Below are 23,353 nucleotides of genomic sequence, written 5' to 3' on the forward strand. Positions count from 1 at the left end.
GAGAGGTCAGTGGACTTTGGGAACAGGGGGTCCGAGAGTGCGATCTGGCCTCTGCCCACAGAGGGAGAAGTGTCTGAGGTGCAGCAGCCATGCAGCTGCTGCCATGTGGCTGTAATGGGAATGTAAATTTTAAAGATCTTCCCTGCCCCTAGGCTAAAGTGCACCTGGAGCCTGGGGTGGGAGGCTTATTTTTCAGTAGATACTTCTTGATTGGCCAGTGAGTCAATAAGGTTGTTACATTCTCTGAGCCAGGAGAAGGCTATATAAGCCCTGATGTGTAGCTTTGTTTTGGGGTTAACTTTGAGAAGTGTTCTGTGATTTCATCTGGATTCTGGGAAGCCATTGTTGAGAGCCCCGCCTCAGCTTTGAAAAACCCAGATGTTGAAACCCATATGTTGATTTGGTATGGATGTAATGGTTGGACAGTTTGAAAATGTCTACTTGATCTGTTTGTCTGTCTTGATAATTCTGCCTGTATACTCTGAAGTTCGGGGTGCTGACCTTTTTCCCCTGAATGAGGTAAACGATATATGTTTGATTAAAGTAAGCTTGTTAAACCATTTTGAGTTGCTTTCCTTTATCAAAGCAGATCTAAGAACCTGTGGTGGCAGCAACCCTGGGGATGCTGGGGTGCTTGCTGCTACAGTGGCTGCTTCAGAGCTCCTGCCCTGAATATCATACAGGGACCAAGAAACCATTCTGAGGGGTAAGCACTCTTGTTTGGACCTGCTTAGATCTGGATTGCAGACTAGGGTGGAGGTCCTGGGGTGCATGACCAGTTGCCAGAGTGGGTGGAGGTTTCAGAAAGGGTACAGAACTAATAGCTCCAGCAGCTGAGAAAAACCCAGAGATTTGGGACAAAGCTCTACTCTCTGGAAGCAGAATTCTAAAGTGGCAAAAAGCTCAAAAGTCAATTAATTGAGTGGCAAGTTGAGCAAGCAAAGGAAGCAAAGCAAGCATAGCAATCAAAACTCAGATTACTTTTGTGGGGACAAAAAGGATCAAAACATGGAACAGGAGTAAGAAAATGAAGTCAGAACTCCTACAGCAAAACCTTCCTTAATATCTTAAAAAAAAAATAGACTAACTCGAAAGGCAAAAGAGTCTCAAAAAGGCAGTGAGGAGAAGAATGCCTTAAAAAGTCAAATTTGCCAGATGGAAAAAGAATCTCAAAAGCTCACTGAAGAAAATCATTCCTTCAGAATTAGATTGAACCAAATAGAAGGTAGTGACTTTATGAGTGTTCAAGATACTATAAACAGATCCAACCAAATGAAAAAATAGAAGGCAATGTGAAATACCTCATTGGATAAACCACTGACCTGGAAAAAAGATCCAGAAGAGATAATTTAAAAATTATTAGACTGAAAAGCATGATGAAAAATACAACCTAGAAATCATCCTGCAAGACATTCTCAAGAAAAAATTGCCCTGAAGAACCCACTAATCACCCTCTTGAAAGAGATCCCAAACAGAAAATTTCCAGGAATATTATGGCCAGGTACCGGTGTTCTCAGATCAATTAGAAAATATTACAAGCAGCCAAGAGGAAACAATTTGAATATTGTGGAAACACAATCAGGATAACACAGGACCTGGCAGCTTCTGCACTAGGGGATCGAAGGCTTGGAATATGATATTCTGGAGGTCAAAGGAGGTGGGATTAAAACCAAGAATCATGTACACAGGAATACTGAGTATCATGTTTCAGTAGAAAATATGGTCATTCAATGAAATAGAAGATGTTCAAGTATTCTTGATGACAAAAACAGAGTTGAATAGAAAATTTGACATTCAGATATAAGAAGCAAGAAGAAGGTAAAAAAAAAAAAGGGAAAAGAAATCATAAGGAACTTACCAAAATTGAATTATTTATATTCCTCCATGGAAAAACAATAATTGTAACTTATGAAAATTTTGTCAGTATGAGAATAGTTGAAGAGAATATAAATACATACATACACACATACATACATACATACATATATATGTCAATATAGGGGGTATATGGCTGTATGAATACATATGTGAGTGTGTGCATATATGTGTACAAATATACAAAGATAGAGGGCACAGGACCAATTGAATAAGAAGGGATAATACTTAAAAGGTGAAATTGAGAGGTGAAAGAGGAATATAATGAGAGGTGATGGGGAGAGACAGAATGGGGTAAATTATCTCATACAGAAGAGGCAAAGGAAAACTGTTACAATGGAGGCAAAAGGGAATTGTTCAACCTTACTCTCATTGAATTTGGCCTAGGGAGGGAATGCCATATATACTTAATAGGGCATCTCACCCTACAGGAGAGTAGGGAGCAAGGGCATGTGAGGGGGAATGATGGAGGGGAGGGCAGGTTGGGGGGGCAGTTAGAAGCACACTCTTTTGAAAAGGGACTGGGTCAAAGTAGAGGATAGAACAAGTAGGGGGCAGGATAGGATTGAGTGAAATATAGTCAATCTTTCACAATATATCCACTATGGAAATGCTTTGCATAGCTAGATGTGTACAACCTACACTGAATTGCCTATCTTCCCAGTAAGGGTAGGTGACAAGAGAGGAAGGGAAAGAATCTGGAATTCAAAATTTTAAAATCAAATATGAAAAAAAATATCATTATTATTTCTTTTTACATGCAACTGGGAAATAAGATATACAGGCTCTGGGGTATAGAGATCTATCTTGCCCTACTGGAAAGCTGGAGGGAGATGGGGGAGGATATAGGAGAGAGCAGACTCGGGGAATAGGGTATTCAGTGGGATCAGTGTTTTGAGGTGGTGTGTAGGGGAATATGGGGAGAAAATGTGTAATCTTGTGGAAATGAAAGATGTAAAAATAAACATTAAAAATTTAATTTAAAAAAGTATTTATAGAAAAAAAAAGCAAACCTTAGAATTGACCCCCCTATCATCTTAATTGTAATGTAAGGCAACCTGGGTCCTTGATTTTGGACCTTCCTCAATGTCTTCTACTTCTGACTTGAGTGTAAGACTACCAAGAGTATGGAAATCACTTATATTCACCATGACCCACTCTCTTGTTTTCAGATAATTGCTACTGATGTCACAGGCAGTTGATGAAGTTATATATGTAATAGGGAGTAATCAGCCTAATGACCAGGCATATATGCCCCTGCAAGTGGCTGTATCAGCAATGCCATATTCACAATGCCTATGGAAATTTCAGATATGCTGATATAATTATCCATCACAAAATACATCATGCTTGCCATACGGGGGAATAAGCTAGAAAATTTATTAAGATACCAAAAGACTGAGTCCCAAAACCGGAAAGTGAAAGCCATCAGAGTAGTTATGAAATTGGCACAGGTAGATAAAGTAGAAAACACCCACATTCTCAAGCCTTTAAAACAGAACAGGCTACCTCAGGCAGAGGTCCTCCTCTTCCCACTCACAGCAACCACCCAGCGTCCAGAAAGCGCGCTCTCAGCAGCTCCGGCCCCTGGCATTCCTCAGCAGGAGTCCTTAGCAGAAATTCTGGCTGACTCAAAAAGGGCTTCGCGCTGCCACTGCCTCTGCTGCTGCTGCCACCGTCGCCGCCACTGCTAACCACCGCAGGAACTCCACCTTGGCTTCCGCTTCCTCTTGCTCTGCCCCTTCCTGCTACATCAGCAAATCCAATGGGGCATGGAAGATCTTTAAATCCCATAACCCTTACATTCAGCCCCAAGATCTTTCATGTCCCTTACTTGGCAAAAATACAGTAGGAATAACTGGTGTCAACAAAATTTCACGACAATATAACAAGAATAGCACACAATAAACACAGAAAACCATATTTTAGGGTGAGGCTTGAGCACAAGCTCCCCATCATTCCCTCCACCCTGAACAAATGGGGCCCCAAAATCTTGTGGTAAGGGGTGAAGGTCTCTTTTTCCATGGCTACTTGCTGCTGAAATCGGATGTAGAGCTGTCCCTGTCCTGAGGGGTCCCATTTGAAAGGTCAGTTCTTAATATGCTTGATGCCAGGTCCAAGGGTGACACATCACAGTTGCAGACAGGGGGTGACATCCAGCTTAAGCTATCAGGGATCTACAGGTGGAGGGTACCAAGCCTGCGGAAACAAATCTAACAAACAAGGTGAACAGACAAAAAATCAAGAAGAAGCAAAGAGACAATAACCAAATTATTGTAGCCTCACTCACGGTAGAATAAATGAGTTAAGGGTACAATTTTGTAATCATCTTCTCCAGAATAAACAATAGTTACAGTGTTATCCCTCCCATGAGCTATAATCTCTGCAGCCTTTGGAGTATCATCTGGCTTCTGTTTTACCCATATTTTAGCTCCTAATTTTATTCTATCAGTAGAACCAAATCCTTCAGTTCCTCTGACAGTTATTTTGGAGGGAGGGTCAGTTTTTACAAGTGGCATTGTTTTACAAGGAACGATAATCACTTGAACTATCCTATCATTCTTGTGAACCTGTATGGGCCCGTCACCTAAATTCTGGAACGTTACAACAATTTCTCCTTGATAATTAGAATCTATTACTCCAGCCAATACATGTATTCCTTGAGCTGCTAATCCTGATTTGGGTAAAATCTGTCCAAAGTGATTTTTAGGGATTCTTATGCATATCCCAGTGGAGATTTTTCTTATTTCTTTTCTGTCCAACCAAAAGTCCTCTAAACAATGTAAATCATACCCCAGCGAACCAGGTGGTCCTGGGTATGGTGCTGGGACATCTGGCCTCAAGGATTTGGATCCCTCAATATTTGGGATCTTATGTGTTTGTTGTTTTCTAATTTGCAGATTGGGGGTCATCATTCTGGCTAGAGGTGTACTTCCTCCCAATGGTCTATTATTCAAATTACACAAAGCCATGAACAAATTATCCTTCCAATGTTGATATGAATTATTGGAACTTAACTTCCTCAACTGTTCTTTAAGTAATCCATTCATTCTTTCAATTAACCCAGATGCTTCTGGATAATATGATATATGATATATCCATTCTATATTGTTTAGTATACAATACTTCTTCATTTCATTGCCTTTGAAATGTGACCCATTGTCACTCTGAATCTGCATTGGGGTTTCATAATATAAACTTATGAGATCTAGAGTTTTACAAGTGTTTTTCTGGGTTGCATTCTTATAAGGACAAGATACTAGTACACCTGAATAGGTGTCAACACAAGTACATATAAATCTGCATTCTTTATCCAGTGGTAGTGGACCAATATAATCTATTTGCCAGATTTGGGCTGGGACTTTTCTTCTTGCTCTCTCTCCAGTTACTACCTGAGGAACAGTTCGCTCCTTTTCCAATTGACATATATGACATTCTTCTGCTATCTGTTTTAATACCTCGATCTTGTGCCCACTGGTGTGTGGCCTGGACCCCCAAATGGCCTGCTGTTTGGTGGACCCATTTTGCTAATACCTGATCATCAGTTGTTGTCAAAGTAGGGACAATATGTTCAGTAGCAATCTTTGCCAGTCGATCAGCATGAGCATAGTACTCACGTTCTGTTGTGGTGGGGGTCACGTGAGCATCTACATGAAAAACTGACAAGTCAGTGACCAAAGACATGTTCCAGATATCTTCCCATAATTCTTTGCTCCAGACTTGTTTGCCATGAATTTCCCAATTTTCATTTTTTCACATAGGCATCCATGTAGCTAACCTATTAGCAGAAATTCTGGCTGACTCAAAAACGGCTTTGTGCTGCCACTGCCTCTGCTGCTGCTGCCACCGTCGCCGCCACCGCTAACCACCACAGGAACTCCAGCTTGGCTTCCGCTTCCTCTTGCTCCACCTCTTCCTGCTACGTCAGCAAATCCAATGGGGCATGGAAGATCTTTAAATCCCATAACCCTTCCAGTGGCCCAACAGTAGGCTCAGCTTTAAAAGGGGCTTGGAAACACAACTCAACAGAAGGGTCTAGGCTATAGGCTCACCTCCATGGGAAGTGTCAAACTTAGGAAGTTAATCACCTGATTGTAAATATTTCATATAGATTTAGAGAAACTCTCATTTCTATTAAGTAATGTTGATGCCTCAATAAGGGGAAATAAAAGCAAGGACATTTAATATCAGTCAGCAAAATTTTAAGTGCCTGCCATGTACAACATGGGGGATATAAATGCAAATAAAAAAAATCCAACAAAGATAATTTCTGTCCTTGAAGAGTATATAAGATTAAAAAGAGGGGAGGGGACAAGAAGAAGGGATCCAAGAATGATGGAGAATTCCAAAAAAGTCAAAAAGCAATGAAATTGGTGGAAAATGTAGGAAAAAACTATACTGAGTCACCTCCTTAAACTGATGCCCTGGAGACCATGGCCTTAACCTCAGGCACAGGGTCCAATAAGAGGTAATGAGGGAATAGATGAGAAGTAAGGATGAAGCAGATTCAATCTTATAGAAGGAAACAAGTATTTTGAACACAGCCACTCTGAGAATTTGTTTTTCTTGACTCTGTATAGTTTTTCAAAACCTTTTTCTTTTTATGTTTTTCTCACAGATGGGAGATTAGAGGGAGAGAAAACATGATTTTTAACTGGAAAAATAAATTTTAGTTAAAATACATTTCAGATCAGGGGAAAATAAACACAAAGAAAACAGCAAAGAAGATTGACCATTTTATTTCGTGTTTTCAAAATTGCTGTGATTTTTTAACTTAAATCTGAATTGTATTAAAACAAGAACGTTCTGTTATGAAGTACAAAACGGATAGTTTGAATTTCATTAAATTGAAAAGTTTTTGTACAAAGCCAATGCAATAAAGTTTAGAAGGGAAGCATAAAACTGGGGGAAAATTTTACAACCAGGGTTTCTGATAAAGGCCTCATTTCTATTTTATAGAGAGAACTGAGTCAAATTTATAAGAATACAAGTTATTACCCAATAAATAAATGGTCAAATGAATTGAACAGGCCATTTTCAGAGGATGAAATTAAAGTTATCTATATTCATAAGAGAAAAAATGCTTTGAATCTCTACTGATTAGAGACATGTAAATCAAAACAGCTCTGAGGTACCACATCACACCTATCATATTAGCTAACATGACCAAATAGAAAAATTATAAATGCTGGAAATGCAGGAAAATTGTAACACTAATGCATTGTTGGTGAAGTTTAAACTGATCCAACCATATCGGAGAGCCATTTGGAACTATGCCCAAAGGGCTATAAAAATCTACTATGAAAAGGACTATAAAAACCTTTTGACTCAGCAGTATCACTTCTAGATCTGTATCCCAAAGAGATCATAAAAATGGTAAAAGGACCCACATGTAAAAAATATTAATATATTTATTGTAGTTCTTTTTGTGGTCATCAAGAATTGGAAATTGAGGGAATAACATCAATTGGAGAATGGTTGACCAACTTGTGGTATACAAATGTAATGGAATACTACTCTTCCATAAGAAAAGATGAGCTCGTGGACTTCAGAAAAATCTGGAAAGACTTGAATGAATTGATGCTGAGTAAAATGAGCAGAATCAGGAGAACCTTGTACACAGTACCAGCAACATTGTGCGATGACTAACTTTGATAGACTTAACTCTTCTCAGCAATGTAAGATTTCAAGACAATGCCAAAAGGCTCATGATGGAAAATGCTATCCACATTGAAAAAAAAACTACAGTCTGAATGCAGATCGAAGTATACTGTTTGCTCTCTTTTTTGTTTGTTTTCTTCTTTCTCATTGTTTTCTCCTATTGGTTCTAGTTCTTCTTTACAACATGGCTAATGTAAAAATAAGTTTAATATGAATGTGTGTGTAGAGCCTATATCTGATTGCATTCCATCTTGGGGAGGTGGGGGGGAGAAAATTTAGAACTCAAAATCTTACAGAAGTAAATGTTAAAACTAAAAATAATTAATTAAAATATTCATTTGAGAAAAAAGCAAGAGTCTTCATATTTTTGGTGGGAATAATAGAAACGATTATTTGCCATGTGTAACTTAGTTGATAGTTTAACTTTGCTAATGCTTTTCTTATCTTACATGGAAAAGATTTCTCTGTAAGTTTAGCTTAAAAATGTCTTGGTGTTCATGAGACATTATTTTTTAGTATTTTAAGTAGTATGACAGTCTGCTATCTGACACATTTGGGACGGGATATTTATATTGTAAGTGGTTTGAATTTAATTCAAATTCATTTAATTAGTGAATGGGGAAAGGGAGATGGGACTGAGAATCATGGCAATCTGGAACAAAATGATCCCTAACATTAGAGGTCATCTAGCTCAATCCCCTCATTCTATGTCTTATTTGTATGGTCTTCTGGGCTATGTGTTTGGTACAATGAATCAAACCAAATTAGCAACTGCTCTAGAGAAGCTCTAAAGTCTTTTTTTTTTCTTTTACTTAACCTGTGAAATGTGCAGTTTTCTTTTACTTACATCGGCAATTAAGCTATGCAAAAGAATGAAAAGGTGGGGAAATAGGATGGGGGAAGGTTTATAGTGCATGGACATTGAATCAAAAGCTATGAGAAGTCCAGTACCCTTCATACTCCCAGAGACATAATGAATGCACTTTCATTTTCATTGGAGCAGTTCAGTAATTGAATGCCAGTGCTGGAACTGTTGAAGCATGTGGGAGCAAGCTGACTGTCATCTCAGGTGGAATGTTATTCCCCTCTGACTCAAATTATAGAACCAAAGGCATGAACTTGAAGTTTCTCATTCTAAAATAGAACTGTGATATATTTAAAGCACTAGATGATAAGAATAAAATATCGACATGTCAGAAGTTTCCTTAAGTTGAAACACCTTGTAATCATATGATTAGATTCCTTCATTTTTTTTGTAGAAAGTAATGCAAAATGACCCTTTCAACAAAGTATTAGAGATACTGGATATTAAATAATACATGAAAGTTATGCAGTCTGCATAAAATACAACCTTTTATTGTTCATTTAAAATATCTCATTCCCTCTCCCCCAAACCATTTTTAAAAGCTTCCCTTTTTTATCCTTTTTTTTGTCTTCATTGCTTTATACCCTGAGGAGAGCAGTTTTTTTTTCCACATTCAAAATTCTCTACTTTCCTCAAGCTTCTGGAAGATTGTCCTCTTTGATTGAAAGAGAAGAACACTGAGCTCTTACTGTTAGTTGGGAAATGTAAAAGCAGACAGAAAGGTGCAAGTAGGAGGGATATTTTCCTTGCCTCTACCCAGAAGTCAAGAATACTCTGTATCTCCATGACTGAGCCAGAATTAGAGCTTACTGAGGCAGGTGGAAGCTGTTAGAGATGGTCAGAGGAAACAGTAGATTGCTATCCTTCCTAAGCAACACCCTGCTTTGGCTTCCATGGAGATTTCCCTGGCAAAGCTACCATTCCACCTACACCCACCAAATCCCTGAACTAGGTAGTCTGCCTAAATAATCACAAGCTGACTCAAAAACCAGCAGGTGGTAACCAGAGAAAGCACTGTGAGTCAATTATGCAGCCAACCACATGGGTATCTGCTAACAACACCTGTCTTTATTCAGGCAGATGAGAATTCATAATACTTGGAAAATTCATCAAATCTGATTCCAATTGCCCATTTCCATACTGTGACTTTACATCACATCCTTTATCATTTGTGACACAAACATATTACAGTATATTCTCCAGGGTTTAATGTTAACATTATCACACTGATTTTTTTCCTATTTAAAAAAAAATCTGTGATTCATGAGTCTTAAAAAATTATATTGCAGATTTTGCCTGTTTTTTTTTCTTGATCCTTTATAGTACTTTTTAATATTAAAATTGAACATTAGGTAAGCTTTCAGGTCATTGCTAAGATGCTTTTCTCTTCCACATTTTAATAAAGCTATGAAAATTGCGAGACCATCTGTCATTATGTAAGAAATGCTGTTATCAAGTGTTATAAACTCTGAGAGAATTAGATCTATTAATGTAGGCTACAGGGTTAGAATAGATGAGAAGTTCTCAACCTAAGTTCCACGAACTTGATATTATATATATAATATATATATATATATATATATATAAACACACACATATATGAAATTATTTTGATATAATTAATTTCCTTTGTAATCCTGTGTGTTTTATTTATACATTTAAGAACAATGTTCTGAGGAGCCCACAGACTTCACTGGACTGCCAAAGGGATCCATGATACCTTCCTCAAAAAGTTTAAAACTTCTAGAAATGATCCATACAGTTCCATCTGTCTCAACAATTCTGTGGCCTATTTGAACTGCTTCAATTGTTCAACATGTCAGTATAGAACCTCAGGTCAAATTTTTAGAAATTTAGAAAACTTCTTATTATAATCTAACAATTTTCATTTTTAGGAATGTCTTTTAATTAGGAACCAAACTTAAAAAAAAACTGTACTTTAGGAGTTAATAATCTTTAGAAGATTCCCTTCTCTCCCAAAAGAAATACCTTGTAAAACAAACAGGCGATGTTGTGAAAAAGAAGTGAATACTTGTTAGTAATATAAACACATCTAAGCCTGTAATAGCCACTGGCGGTTATAGGCTCTAATCACTTTTTAAAAAAATCAAATGACTCTCTGAAGATAAGTGTGGAAAGTAGGTCTGAGTGAAGGAGGACAGCAGCATCCTTCATGTCAGCATGCTGGTACCTGCAGGCCAGAGGGAAAATAAGCCACTCTGTGTCAGAGGCCCAGAACACTGCAAAGAGACCTAGTTAGAATCCAAGGGACAGCACTGTAAGGTGAACTACAAATTAAGAAGGAGAAAGGTAACAGTCATCTTCCTGTAGCATTTTCTTTTCCCTTGAGAATCTGCCCAGTACGATTGAAAAGTACAATGCTTCTGAAAAGTAGATTAGGCTAAGGAGTTAGCCTTGGAGTTCTTTATAATCAACTCTTGATAATCATATTAATGAAGTCTTGCCAAATGGTAGAAAACCGAGATCATTTTCCCCTTTTAATTTAGAATGTGACTTCATGCTTACATTTAAATATGAAATTGTTTGGGGAAGGCTTTTTCAATTGGAAGGGTACAACATTTAGATTTTAATTGAATGAATACTGGGATTTATCAGTGTGGAAACTTCCTCCACATTTCAGGTCATCAATTCCACTGATATTCATGGTTTTAGAGGACTGCATAGGATACGGAGAGTTTTAGTTGGCAACTTATGTATATCTGATGAAGAATGCAAGCTCATACCTTCCTCACTTAATAATCAAACCTATGAGGGGTGGCTAGGTGGTGCAGTGAATAGCGCATCGGCCCTGAAGTCAGGAGGACCTGAGTTCAAATCCGGCCTCAGACACTTAACACGCTTACTAGCCATGTGACAAGTCACAACCCCAATTGCCCTCCAAAAAAAGCAAAAAAAAAAAAAAACAAGATCAAACCTATGTTGACTATATCCTATCACCTTCCTGATAAGCTATATCAAATGGTAAAATATCCTTCCTGTACCCTATAGTCTCTTCTAATCTCTCCTGTGTCAGCAAATGGAAGTTTCCTACTATTCATTGTTCATCTCTTTTTGGAACCTTAAACAGAGCTACTGTCTCTAAAGCTTTTCTTGAAGAAAAAGTAGAGAATCATAGGCTTAGAGTTACCTTCCCAAGCACTTCCAGGTTACATATAAAGTAAAAGTACATAGAAGCTATGAGGGGCTAATAAAATAAATAACGGAGACAGAGAGTGGCTAAATATTGTTATCAATTGAAAACAGAATAGGTGATAACAATTGATAGATTCTAGGGTTTGAAAATAGAAGATATGGTTTCAAATCCTACCTTGAATACTGTGCAACCCAGAGAAAGTCTCAGACATAATTTCCTCATCTTTAAAATGGAGATGATAATAACACCTCACAGGGTTGTTATAAGGATTAAGTGATATAATATTTGTTTAGCACCTTGTAAAAACAAAGCCCCATATAAATGTCAGTTATTGTTATTAAAACAGCAGGTTATCTATTAAAATAAAAAGTAAACAAAATGATAATTGAGTTGAACATATGATTATAATTCTAGACAAACCAGAAGAAACTTGTTCCAAAAATTATTTTATTATTTCAAGGATCTGTGATTTCTTGGTCTGTATACTGCTTCAGTACATTGAAACCCTTTCATGACTCAGCAAATGGCAATGCTCTTAAAAGTTTAACTTCTTTCCTCTTCCAACCATTTGCTACATAACTGAGAACTTGATGTTCTGAAAATATTTCTGATGAGATCAACCTCCTTCAAAAATCTTCAATGGTTCCCTATTTCTCCTAGGATACTGGTACTTAAAGTCCTTTAGCATCAGTCTCCTGCCTTCCTTTCCAGTCTTATCTTATTATCTTTATGCCCAATCCCACTCAAACTGGCTTCCCACCAGTTCTTCTCCATACATAATATTCTATTTCATTTGTACTTTTGTACAAGGTGTCCTTCATGTTTGGAATTCATTATTTCTCACCTCTGCCTCTTGGTATCCCTCATTTCCTTCAGGACTCATTCTTAGCACCATCTTTGACATGAGATATTTTCTCATACCCTCAATTGCTAGTGCCTTCCCTCTCAAAAACTTCATTGTATACATGCTGTTTATATTTATTCTGATAGAATGTAAGCTTCTTGAGAGAAGGGATGGTTTTATTTGGTCTTTTTATCCTTAGTACTGTCCAGAGTCCATGGCATTGCCTAGAATAGAAGTTTGTTTATTGATTAAAGAATTATAGTCCCCCCCAAAATTCATCATCCTCCAGCTATACCTGTAATGAGCCTCATTAAACACAGAAAGTCTGTTACTCATACAACAGGGATATAGTCCATCAAGCATGCTCATATTTAATCATTTTTCATCCAGGAACTACCTCTCAGACTTTGTGCTTCTCTAGAATTGTTTCTGATAAACCAAATTTAACTTCATATTAAAATGGGGCATGTGAATGGGTATTTTGTGAGAGGTTTATATCCTTCTTTGCACCCAAAGTATAAAGACCTGGAATACGCATAATGACAGTAGGGAGAGTAAGGAATCAAACCCAAGTCTTTTGACTTTTTTTACTTGAGGTGATATAGCAGGGATTAGAAAATCAAATCAATTCTAGGTTCCAGGAAAATTTGCCCATTCATTATCCAGGAAAAAAAAAAAATTGCTACTCCCTAAACCCAGACTTCCATCTTCTGCTCTGAAACTTTTATGTACACTGTCTTTCATCCTGCACACTGGCTACATAACTTCTTTTAAGTCTCAATTCATGAACCATTTCTTATGGGAAGCTTTTCTGATTTCCTTAACTGCTAGTTTTCCCTTCTCAATTGTTATACCCCATCCCCCAATTCAGAATAAACTTCCGAAGAACAGTAAATATTTTTCTTTCTTTTCATTTTTTTGTATCCCCAGTGCCTGATAGAGTGTTATGTACATAGAATACACTTAATAAATGCTTGTTGGATTGGACTATATTGAATGCATTATTTTGGACTAGTGACAACTAAATAATGCAATGGAAAGAAGGAAGGAAGGAAGGAACTAACGAATGAAGAGAGGAAGGGAGAGAGGGAGGGAGGGAGGGAAGGAGGGAGGGAGTGAGGGAGGATATAAGTAATGATTAAATGTCTATGTAACAAACACTGTGCAAAGCACTTTATCAACAATATCTCATTTGATCCTCACAATAACCTTGGGAAGTAGATATTATCATCATCCCCAATTTATAGTTAAGTCTAAGGCAGACTGAGGTTAAATGATTGGCCCAGGCAACATACCTAGTGCCTGTCTGAGGTCATTTTTTAACTCAGGTCTTCTTGACTTCAGGTCAAGTGTTCTATTCACTGTATTGTTATTCTGTCATTTTGAAGAGGACCAATGACATCACCGGATAATGTTTTGACTTGTGTGTGTATTGGATTTAAGTAAGGCAGAGTTACACAGTCTTCAGCCTCACTCACTCTTCCAGAGTCATAGAAATCCAGTGACAAGATGACTGGGAATGGCCAAGAGTACAGTGGATGACCTTGATATCTTTTATGTCTAAGCTGTAAGCATTCCGCAGCACCTGCTTCAATCACCTTCTTGACTATTGGAACAGATTGTTTTCATCCACCCAGTCCACTGGGATACGCCATGTATAGACACGCCTGTAATTTACTGACAGATTTGTGGCCCATTCATTATTCTCAACCTGGTTTTAGCCTATCTGCTAAGATGGTTCAACAGTCTGTGACCACTGCATGTGGTACAGCCTCTTCGAGAAATAGGTAAGAGTTGAGTGCTAAGTGGACACCAAAGGTGGATGATCAGCCTTTAAAAGGCTCAGTAAGCCCTCACCCCAGAGGTGTTATTCATCCTTGAACATTTGTCTGTTCTATAATTTGGTTCCACTATAAGTAGTAAGGAAGATCTGAGTTCAGATTCAGCCTCAGACACTTACTAGATGTACAAGTCACTTAACCTCTCTGTACATCAGTTTTCTCATCTGTAAATTGAAGATAATAGAATCTTTCTCATAATGCCATTGTAAGAATAAAATGAGTTAATATTTGTAAATATTTTTTTTTCAAATTTAAAGTCCTATATAAATGTTAGGCATTATATGTTTGTCAGTGTTTCTCAGTTTATGACTGACAGATGCATAAATTTAAACTCTACTTTCAGTGTAGAATAGAAAGAAGCTTGTGGCAGACAATTGATTTTCCAGGACAGGTAAGCCTGAACCTGTGTGTATGAAAATAGCTTATCCATCAGAGTGCCTGGTTACCAAGGTGCTAAGCATGCTGTAAATAATAGCTGGAACAGAGCTGTGAAGATGATTTATTAGTACATTTGAATGTGACAAAAGCTGTCTGTCATTCTGGCAGTTTAAAAATGTTTGGCCATCCTATTACAGGTGTGCCTTGTTTTGTGCAATAGATGTATGACGAGATAGTGAGGCATAAATCCACCTTCTATAAATCAAACCATATGTTTCCTCTTCAAGGACGCTCAATACTTAAAGAAATTCTATGGTGAATTGTTTTATAAATTGAATGTTCTTTTTGTAAGATGAATAATAATCACCCAGTAGCTCGTTACATATTTTATTTCCTATTTTTAAATCAAGGATTACTGATTTAATTTTATTAGTTTTGAGCAGAATGTATATAGATGCAGATAAAGATATATGTATATATATTATACATACATACATATATGGAGACTGGTAAATTTCCATGAAACCAATTTTCAGGGGACTACATCCCTTCCCTACTATTAAAAAAGTTTAGTATTCCTCACTGGATACTAATGTCCTAATTGGTTAATACTTTAATCCCATTTGGAATAGTGTAAATGTCCAGTCAAATACTGATATTGCTAGACTTTGCCTTGTGTGTGTATGTGGGCGGGTATATTTGGATACCTAGGGGATACAATGTTAAATGCTCAAAGAAAAGTCTTGCTTAACCCAAAGATCTTCACCATTGGCCTGCCACAGAACAAAAGATGTTCATCAAGTCATTTTTTTAAACTAAAATGAGGGGGATCAAAATATCAGTTAGTAGGATAAACATAATATTACATTATCTGCTCTTCACTCTTTATTGTGAACTCTATTAAAACAGTTGCCTCCTTTCAGATTTAGGTAAGATATTTTTTTTAATATATTACCCAAGAAAAGTAAAATCAACCAGGAGTAGAAGATGTGGATTAAACAACAATGATGACTCAGCTGCTAATGATCTCAACAGGAGCTCTACTATAAGGTCTAGGTGGGCATCTAGAGCAGAAAGAAGCATCAAGTCCCTGTTGAAGCATTAAACCAGCAATAAAATGTAGTACTTGGTGGATTTTTGTTCCTTTGTTGCCTTCCCCTAAAATGAAGAAATAAAGGAAGAGAAAGACTGGTGAAAGAAGCAGTAACCCTATTTTTTTATCTTTTGGTTTAGATCTTTGAGTGGGAACTGTCATTGCAGAAATTCTTTCCAGCAATTTATACCAGTCACTCATATAGAACTTAATGGTCTGAGATAGTTGTCTGCAGTTTGTTGAGTAACTTGACCACAGAAATACAGCCGATATCTGTAAGAGAAAGGATCTCAACCCAGATCTTCCTGACTCCAAAGCTGATGCTCTATCCACAAGACTTAAGTGACTTTTTAAGAATGCTATCACAATATGATGGAATAAATAGATGTCATAAGTAAGCATGTTGTAATCATGTGAAATATGTTTATATAAGTTCAAGATTTTGTCATGTTGCTTATTTATCTATGAAAATGTAAGCATAGTTTTCTTGTTGATGGCTCATGATAAATTTTGGAAAGAGGAAGAAAGTATGGCAATGCTTTAGGGAGGCAGGTGAAGGAGGAGGGAGTCGAATGTGGTTGTGTTCTAGTAAGAATAGTATAATGACTTGAATAAACAAGAAACAAAATGAAAATGTACAGAGTTAACCTTGAAACAGCATGATTATAACTATTGCCTCTCCCAAGCTATTCACATTTTCCAGTGAGGACATTAAATAGTCATCGACAACAGTACCTGATAATTCAGCTCACAACAGCCACTGTGCTTCAAAATGTGTACCCAGTCTTCCTGCTAATTAGCAAGGCAATTGAAAAAGAAGGCCTCATGAGTGCCTGTCAGGATCACTGATGCTCTGCTATTGGGTATCAAGTTTTATACTGAATAGAAAAGAACAGACTCATTTACTCTTAGAAGCAATAACTTTTCTTTTGGTTTCCACTTTAAGATGAACTGTGGACACTCACTCCTACAGCCAATTTATAATGCTGAAGTTTCTTTAGGCAGGGTTTCAGGGATTTCATTCCATTGAAGTGGGAATTTGGGATGAGAGGTCTTGCCCTCAAGAATGGTTTTCTCCTTCTCTCTCCAATACACTTTTTTCACTTTATCTTTTACCCACTACTTTAGGGCAACATTGACAACTCTCTTGAGGAATCTGTAGGCATTCACACATGATCACAAAATTCTTAATATTTCTCTACTTTTTTCATGTAGAGAAGTTGTCTCCCCAACATGTGGTTCAAAGACTGAGACAGACCACATCAAATTATTTTTTGTTCTTCACAGTTCTTGGTATAATGATCAATGGATATACACTGGATATTTGTGGACTTCTTTATTTTTATATTATTTTTTTCTTAAGTGCCTTTTACTTAATACCAGACCAGGCACATACTAAGGAATTCCATGATTGACAAGATACGATTTTTAATACACTATAGGATAGTGTAACAAGTAGTCTTGGGGTAGAGAATATCATAAGAATGGAAAAATTCACACTCAAAATATAAATGACAATATTAAACCTAACTATATGCCTACTTATCTTATTTTATTAAATTTTTATGTCAATCAATCAATGATCTTTGTGAGTATCAAAGGATGTCCTCTATGAAAATATAAGAAGGGAAAAGAAAAGATTTTATAAATGTCAGAATGTGAAAGATGAAGGAAAATTTTTTGATCCATTTAGTCAGACCACGAAAAAAATAATGTCCAATATAATATGCTCAAGATGACATCAATCCATCCTTTGCTTCAAGACTTCTAAGAAGGTAAGACATGTTGCTTTTCAAAGTATCCCATTCCACATTTCACAATGCTCATTGCATTGTGAATTTTTTTCCTGATATACCTAACATTTATATAATAGTGTCTCAAGTTTTGAAAAAAGTTTTAAGAATATTATTTGGTTTGATTATCACAACAACCCTGATATTAGTAACTGAGACTAAGAGTCACACAACTAGTAAGAGTTTGAGACAGGATGTGTACTCAGGTCTTGCTGACTTGTCTCCTATATCAAGCCTAAAGTAATATTCTACAGTAGAAAATATTTTTATTTTCCTCAGTGGTCCTGAAAGATACAAAAATCTCGAAACTGAACAACTGAACAAACAACTAGGAGAGAACATGGATAATGATGATGATGGTGGTATATTTTACCTCACATAATGCATTTTATTTTTTATTAAATGTTTTGTTAAGAATGAAGCATGGCATAATGGATAAAAGGCTAACTATGGAATGATAAATAACTGTTTTCAAGTCCTGCCTCTGACACATGACTGTGGGGAAATCAACTAACCCCACATTGACCCCAGGAAACCCTCTTAGACTCTTAAGTTATAAATCCGCATCAGTGGAGGGAGTAACCATGCAGGAATTATGCACAGGGTTGAAATCATTTGACTGGTCACTATCTTCCTTTCTATCCAAAACAAAAAAATAAACTCTAAATTTTCTACAAAAATAATTAATTTGCTTAAAATTATTTATATTAAATTAATTTCAACATATAAAGTTGTAATAATTCTTCTATACTTATTCTCTAAAATTTCACGTAAATCTTCCTTTTCTATTCATTCCCATTCATTTTTCCTCATTCAAATGTGCTTAAAAATAATGCATTCTTCTGTTTCCAGGTTGTTGGGGTTATTAAAAATTTTGTTCTGCTTTTTTTCTTGAATTGTGTCATACAGATTTTTTTCATTTGTACTTTAGTTTATTAAAATACTTTAAACATAAACAATAGTGTTGAGAAATAGAAGTGATGAAAAAACTTGAAGGGTCATGTAACTTTGCCAAAATCAAAACAGGACAGAGACCATAATGTTGTATCCTGGAGTGCTATTGCTTTGCTTTATCCATCAAAGCCCTGTGAGCTGGTCTTTCATTTCCCTGTGACCTGAAGGGCATGGACTGATCAGTACTGTTGGCTCTATCAACATCAGTACAATGCTTTCTCTCTGCTAGAAATCTCATTTGTATGAATAACCTAGCCGGGAAGGTAATAAAAGCTGCCTGACTTTCATACCCCTGGGAATCAGTCAATCACTTCTGTAGGGCTCCAAGCCGGAGATAAACATACACTTAAAATAATGGTAGATTATTAGAGGAATTTAATAGAGAGTAAATAGTTCTCCCAAGTGGCATTCAAACATTGCTACATATTTTATCACCATAGTGACCAAGCAATAACCATCCCAAAGATACAATTTTTAAGGAGGAGGGTAAGGTGAGGTTTGAAAGTGGAAGATTTTAAAAATTCATGTAATTCCTTCATGCAACTTTTATTATTTTCAGTGATTTTAATGGTTTAACATGAAGCACGTTTGCACATTTAAAGACCTACCTTTCAGAGTTCTCTTTTTGAGAGGAGAAAGATAATTGCCTAGCACAGTGCTGAGAGGGGGGGGGGGGGGTAGGTGTTGGGTGTGGGTGTGGGTAGGGGGTGGGGTTCTTAGGGAAATGTATATTGAATTGGATTGACTGTGATCCAGGAGTGAAATTATTTATTACCTACTCTATTGACTCGAAATTAGAGAATAAAACTTTATATATTCCATTTGCACCAAAATGATTAGGGAATGGTGGGGAAAGAATAATTCATCTTTTTTGATGAGGCAAGATCTCCATTACCTCAAAGTATAAATGTGAAGGAGTTGCAAAACTCTAGGTCCCCAAACCATCTTTCCAAATGCTCCCTATAGGTATTAAGCAAGACAAAGTGGATAAAATGTATCACTATGATTCTATGAGAGAGATGTTATGTCTTCTAAGTTTTCAAATATAACGATCCACAGGATTCTATCAATAATTTGAAAACAATATCTGAACAAATTAATTTTAACAAATGCAAAACACAATAAATCAAATATTGTACTTTATTCAGTAAGAATTTGGAAGATATTGATGGAGGAGAAGGAAAAAGGAGTAGGACAAAGAAGATGGAGAGGGAAAAGAAATGAGAGAAGGACTGAGTAGAATGAAGAGAAAAAGTAGGAAAAGAGCACAAAGAAGACCCCACATCTATATAGCAGATAATTTGTGGTTTATAAAGTGGTTTACATACATTATCTCTTTTCCTTGTAGATAGGTGTTATATTAGCCACATTTTACAGATAAAAAAATTGAGGCCCAGATAAATTCACTTGCCTAAGGTCATATATTTTGTGAGTATCTATCTGAAAGACAGATTTGAACCTATGTTTTTTCACTCTGAAAATAAAATTGTGCTTTTTTTAAATGACTGGATCAAAAAGTGTTCTCTCAAAGCAGTAAACGAAGAGGGCTAAATAGTTGTTATCTATCCCAGTCTGATTCTACATTATGTTGGGGAGTGTAAGTACCAAAATATTCTTGCCTCAATATTGCCTTTTCATAATAATTAGCTTATTTTAAGACCAGGGGACAAAATAATGACTCCTAAGGTCATCTGGATTTTTTTCTCTCTGTTTTTAGGCAGTTTATTCATATCTATCTCTAATTAACCTGTCTTCATTGTAACTGAGTAAAATTCACTTTTTTGGAAACATTTGAGGAGGAGGAAAGAACAAATTATTTTATAGGATCTATGAATATAAAGAACTAGAAAGGAAAATTAGGGAAAGACTTGACATTTTTAAGGGACTTCAATACATGATACCTATAGAGCCAAGAACTATTCTCGGTATTTCCTTTCTCCACTCCAGCTCAGTCTTTACTCTAACCCCCTAAATATCTTCTCTGATGTTGAGATATATCTCCCTGCATAATAACTTATGTGTCACAGAGGAGTGGTGGGGATCCAATTCAATGACCTTTATAATATGTAAAGGCTTTACAAACTTTATATTGATAAATAAATAATAGCTGTGGTGATGATTAAAGAGAGGGAGGAGGAGAAAGATGATGAGGAAGATAAAGAGAAGCATGATAAGGAGGCAGTGGGAGTGATGATGAGGACGAGAAGGAAAATGTTGGCAACAGTTGGCCATGGCTAGGGGTACAATCCAGCCACAAGAGTAGCAAAGAAATACAAATCCAAAACAAATGAAACTCATGACTTTGACAATATTGGTCCCAAATCCAAATGAACCAACTGCTACTTGCTAACTTCTGTTACTCTTATTACTTAGGATTTCTTCATTATGAGAGAGTTGTGTGTCTTCAGAATCTTTAATTTTCAGTTTACATTACTTATAATTTTCTTTTCATAGTAAAGGATGTTTGTTGGTAGCCCAAACCTACTTTGCTAGTATATTTAGATTTTGTAAAAAATACTTTATGTGTATTTTACCTCATTTGAACCACGACCTTATAAGTATGAGTCTATAGATATTATACTAATTTTATAGATGAGGAAACAAAGACTGAGAGACACTAAATAGTTTATCCCATGGCTACAAAATAAGCAAGTGTCTAAGGCAGAATTTGAACCCAGATCTTCCTGAATAAAAGTCAGCATTCTATTTGTCACTCTGTCACAGCATCCCCTTACTATAACTAAATTCTTAAGCATCTGTAGGATAATATTTTATGTTTTAAGACTTTCTATACTTATAAAAGACATAAATTTGACAATAAGCAAGAAATGTCCAAGTGGCCAACCTTATTTGGCAGATATTATGCTTTCAGAACTGGATGATAGCAGAGAAAAAACAATGTGGGAATTTCAAATAACTTAAGAACAGAAAGTACATGCTTAGATATATAAAACAGAGCCCTGGCTCATCACAGAATTTTGCTACAGAAACAGTATTATAGATAATAGAAAATAATCATAGATTGTAAGTTCATGGTTCATCTCATTCAGCTCCAACATATAAGGAAACTAAGGCTCAGGAGGTTAAATGACTTTCAGAGTCTCACATTAAGTAACCAAGGGAGGATTCAAATTCAAGTCTTCCTAATTCTGTTCCAAATTTTTGGACACCATACTGCCTCTTACTGTGCCCTTTCCATAGTGGGCTTTATTCACTTACCTTGCTGCTAATGTAGTAGAGAAAGAAGAATCCTGGACATTGTGAAAGATATGACTTCCACTATCAGACTACTCTAACATTTATTAACTGGGGGACCATAGGAAAGTTATTAAATCCCTATGATTCTGTTTCCAAATGTGGTAAATAGGGATATTACCTGTTGTACTAATTATATCACATGGTGCTATGGATTTATTTTGTAAACCTAAACTACTATATTATTATGCAATTCAACTAGGTATGTAAAATCAAGTCAATAAGCATTTATTAAGTACCTACTATGTGCCAGGTACATTGCTAAGTACTGAGGACAGAAAAAAGGTAAAAAATAGTCCTTGTCCTCAGGAAGCTCAGAATCTAATGGGGGAGACAACATGCAAAAAACTATGTATAAACAAGATATATGCAAAATAAATTCGAGATAATTTCAGAGGGAAAGCTCTAGCATTAAGTATTTTTAAGTGACAACAATTTGCAGGTTGTATCAGATTCTAGGGATGTAAAGACCAACAAACACTATCCTGCATTTAAGGATCTTATATTATATGATTATATAAGGAAGAAAATACAAATCTTAATTAAAGGAATAAAAAACAATTTCATGAAGGAGAAATTGCCAATAACGTAATGGATCAGAAAAGGTCTCCTGTAGGCAATGTAACCTGAGGTGTGTTTTGAAGTAAAGGATGCTATGAAGAAGTGAGTAAAGAGTATATTCCAGACCTGGAAGGCCACTTCTGAAAAAGACACAGAGATGGGAGATGAATTGATGAAATATTTCAAAGGAAAAATAGCTAGCAGACTTCTTAGATTGAGCCAAGAATGCGAAGGAAAGAAATATGTAGCAATATGTCCATAATATTTATAAAAGTTCTTTTTGTGGCGACAAGTAATTAGATATTGAGGGGATGCTTATCAATTGGAGAATAGTGAAACAACTTGTGGTACATGATTATGATAGAATACTATTATTCTGTAACAAATGATAAATAGGATGCTCTCAGAAAAATAAATCTGAAAAGACTTATATGAACTAATGTAAAGAGAAGTGAGCAGAACTAGGAAAACATTGTACACACTAACAGCAATATTGTACAATGATCAACTGTGAATGACTTAACTCCTCTTATCAATGCAATGATCTAAGATAATTACAATGAACTTATATTAAAAAATGCCACTCACCTTCACAGATAGAACTGATGGAGTTGGTGTAGATTGAAACACATTTTTCACTTCCTTTATATTTCTTGCTTTTTGCAACATAGCAAGTATGGTAATATGTCGTGTATGATTTCACATATGTAATTGATATCAAAATTCTTCACTTAATGGATGAGAGAGGGATGGGAGGCAGAGAAATAATTCAAAACTTACTTAAGAATTAATGTTAAAAATAAACAAATAATACATTTTAAAAAGGTGGATCAAAAATAGATAAGACTTTGATAGTTATTTTTATTCATTCCCCTATGATACTCTACCAGGTGCATCTATTTTCTCATTTATTTGATCCATCACTAGTAGGACAATGGATTCTTAAAGGGGGAAGTTTCTCTCACCCTCGAGGAACTCTACAAGTATTATACAGCCTGACCTTCTTCCCATTATGCTGATCACAATCCCCAGTGCAGATAAGGAAGACATATCTAGTAACAAGACTTATTCAGTGATTT

Source organism: Petaurus breviceps, unplaced genomic scaffold (assembly GCF_028583685.1).
Source record: "Petaurus breviceps papuanus isolate PSGF00001 unplaced genomic scaffold, PetGlider_PUasm1.0 76, whole genome shotgun sequence".
Lineage (NCBI taxonomy): Eukaryota > Metazoa > Chordata > Mammalia > Diprotodontia > Petauridae > Petaurus > Petaurus breviceps.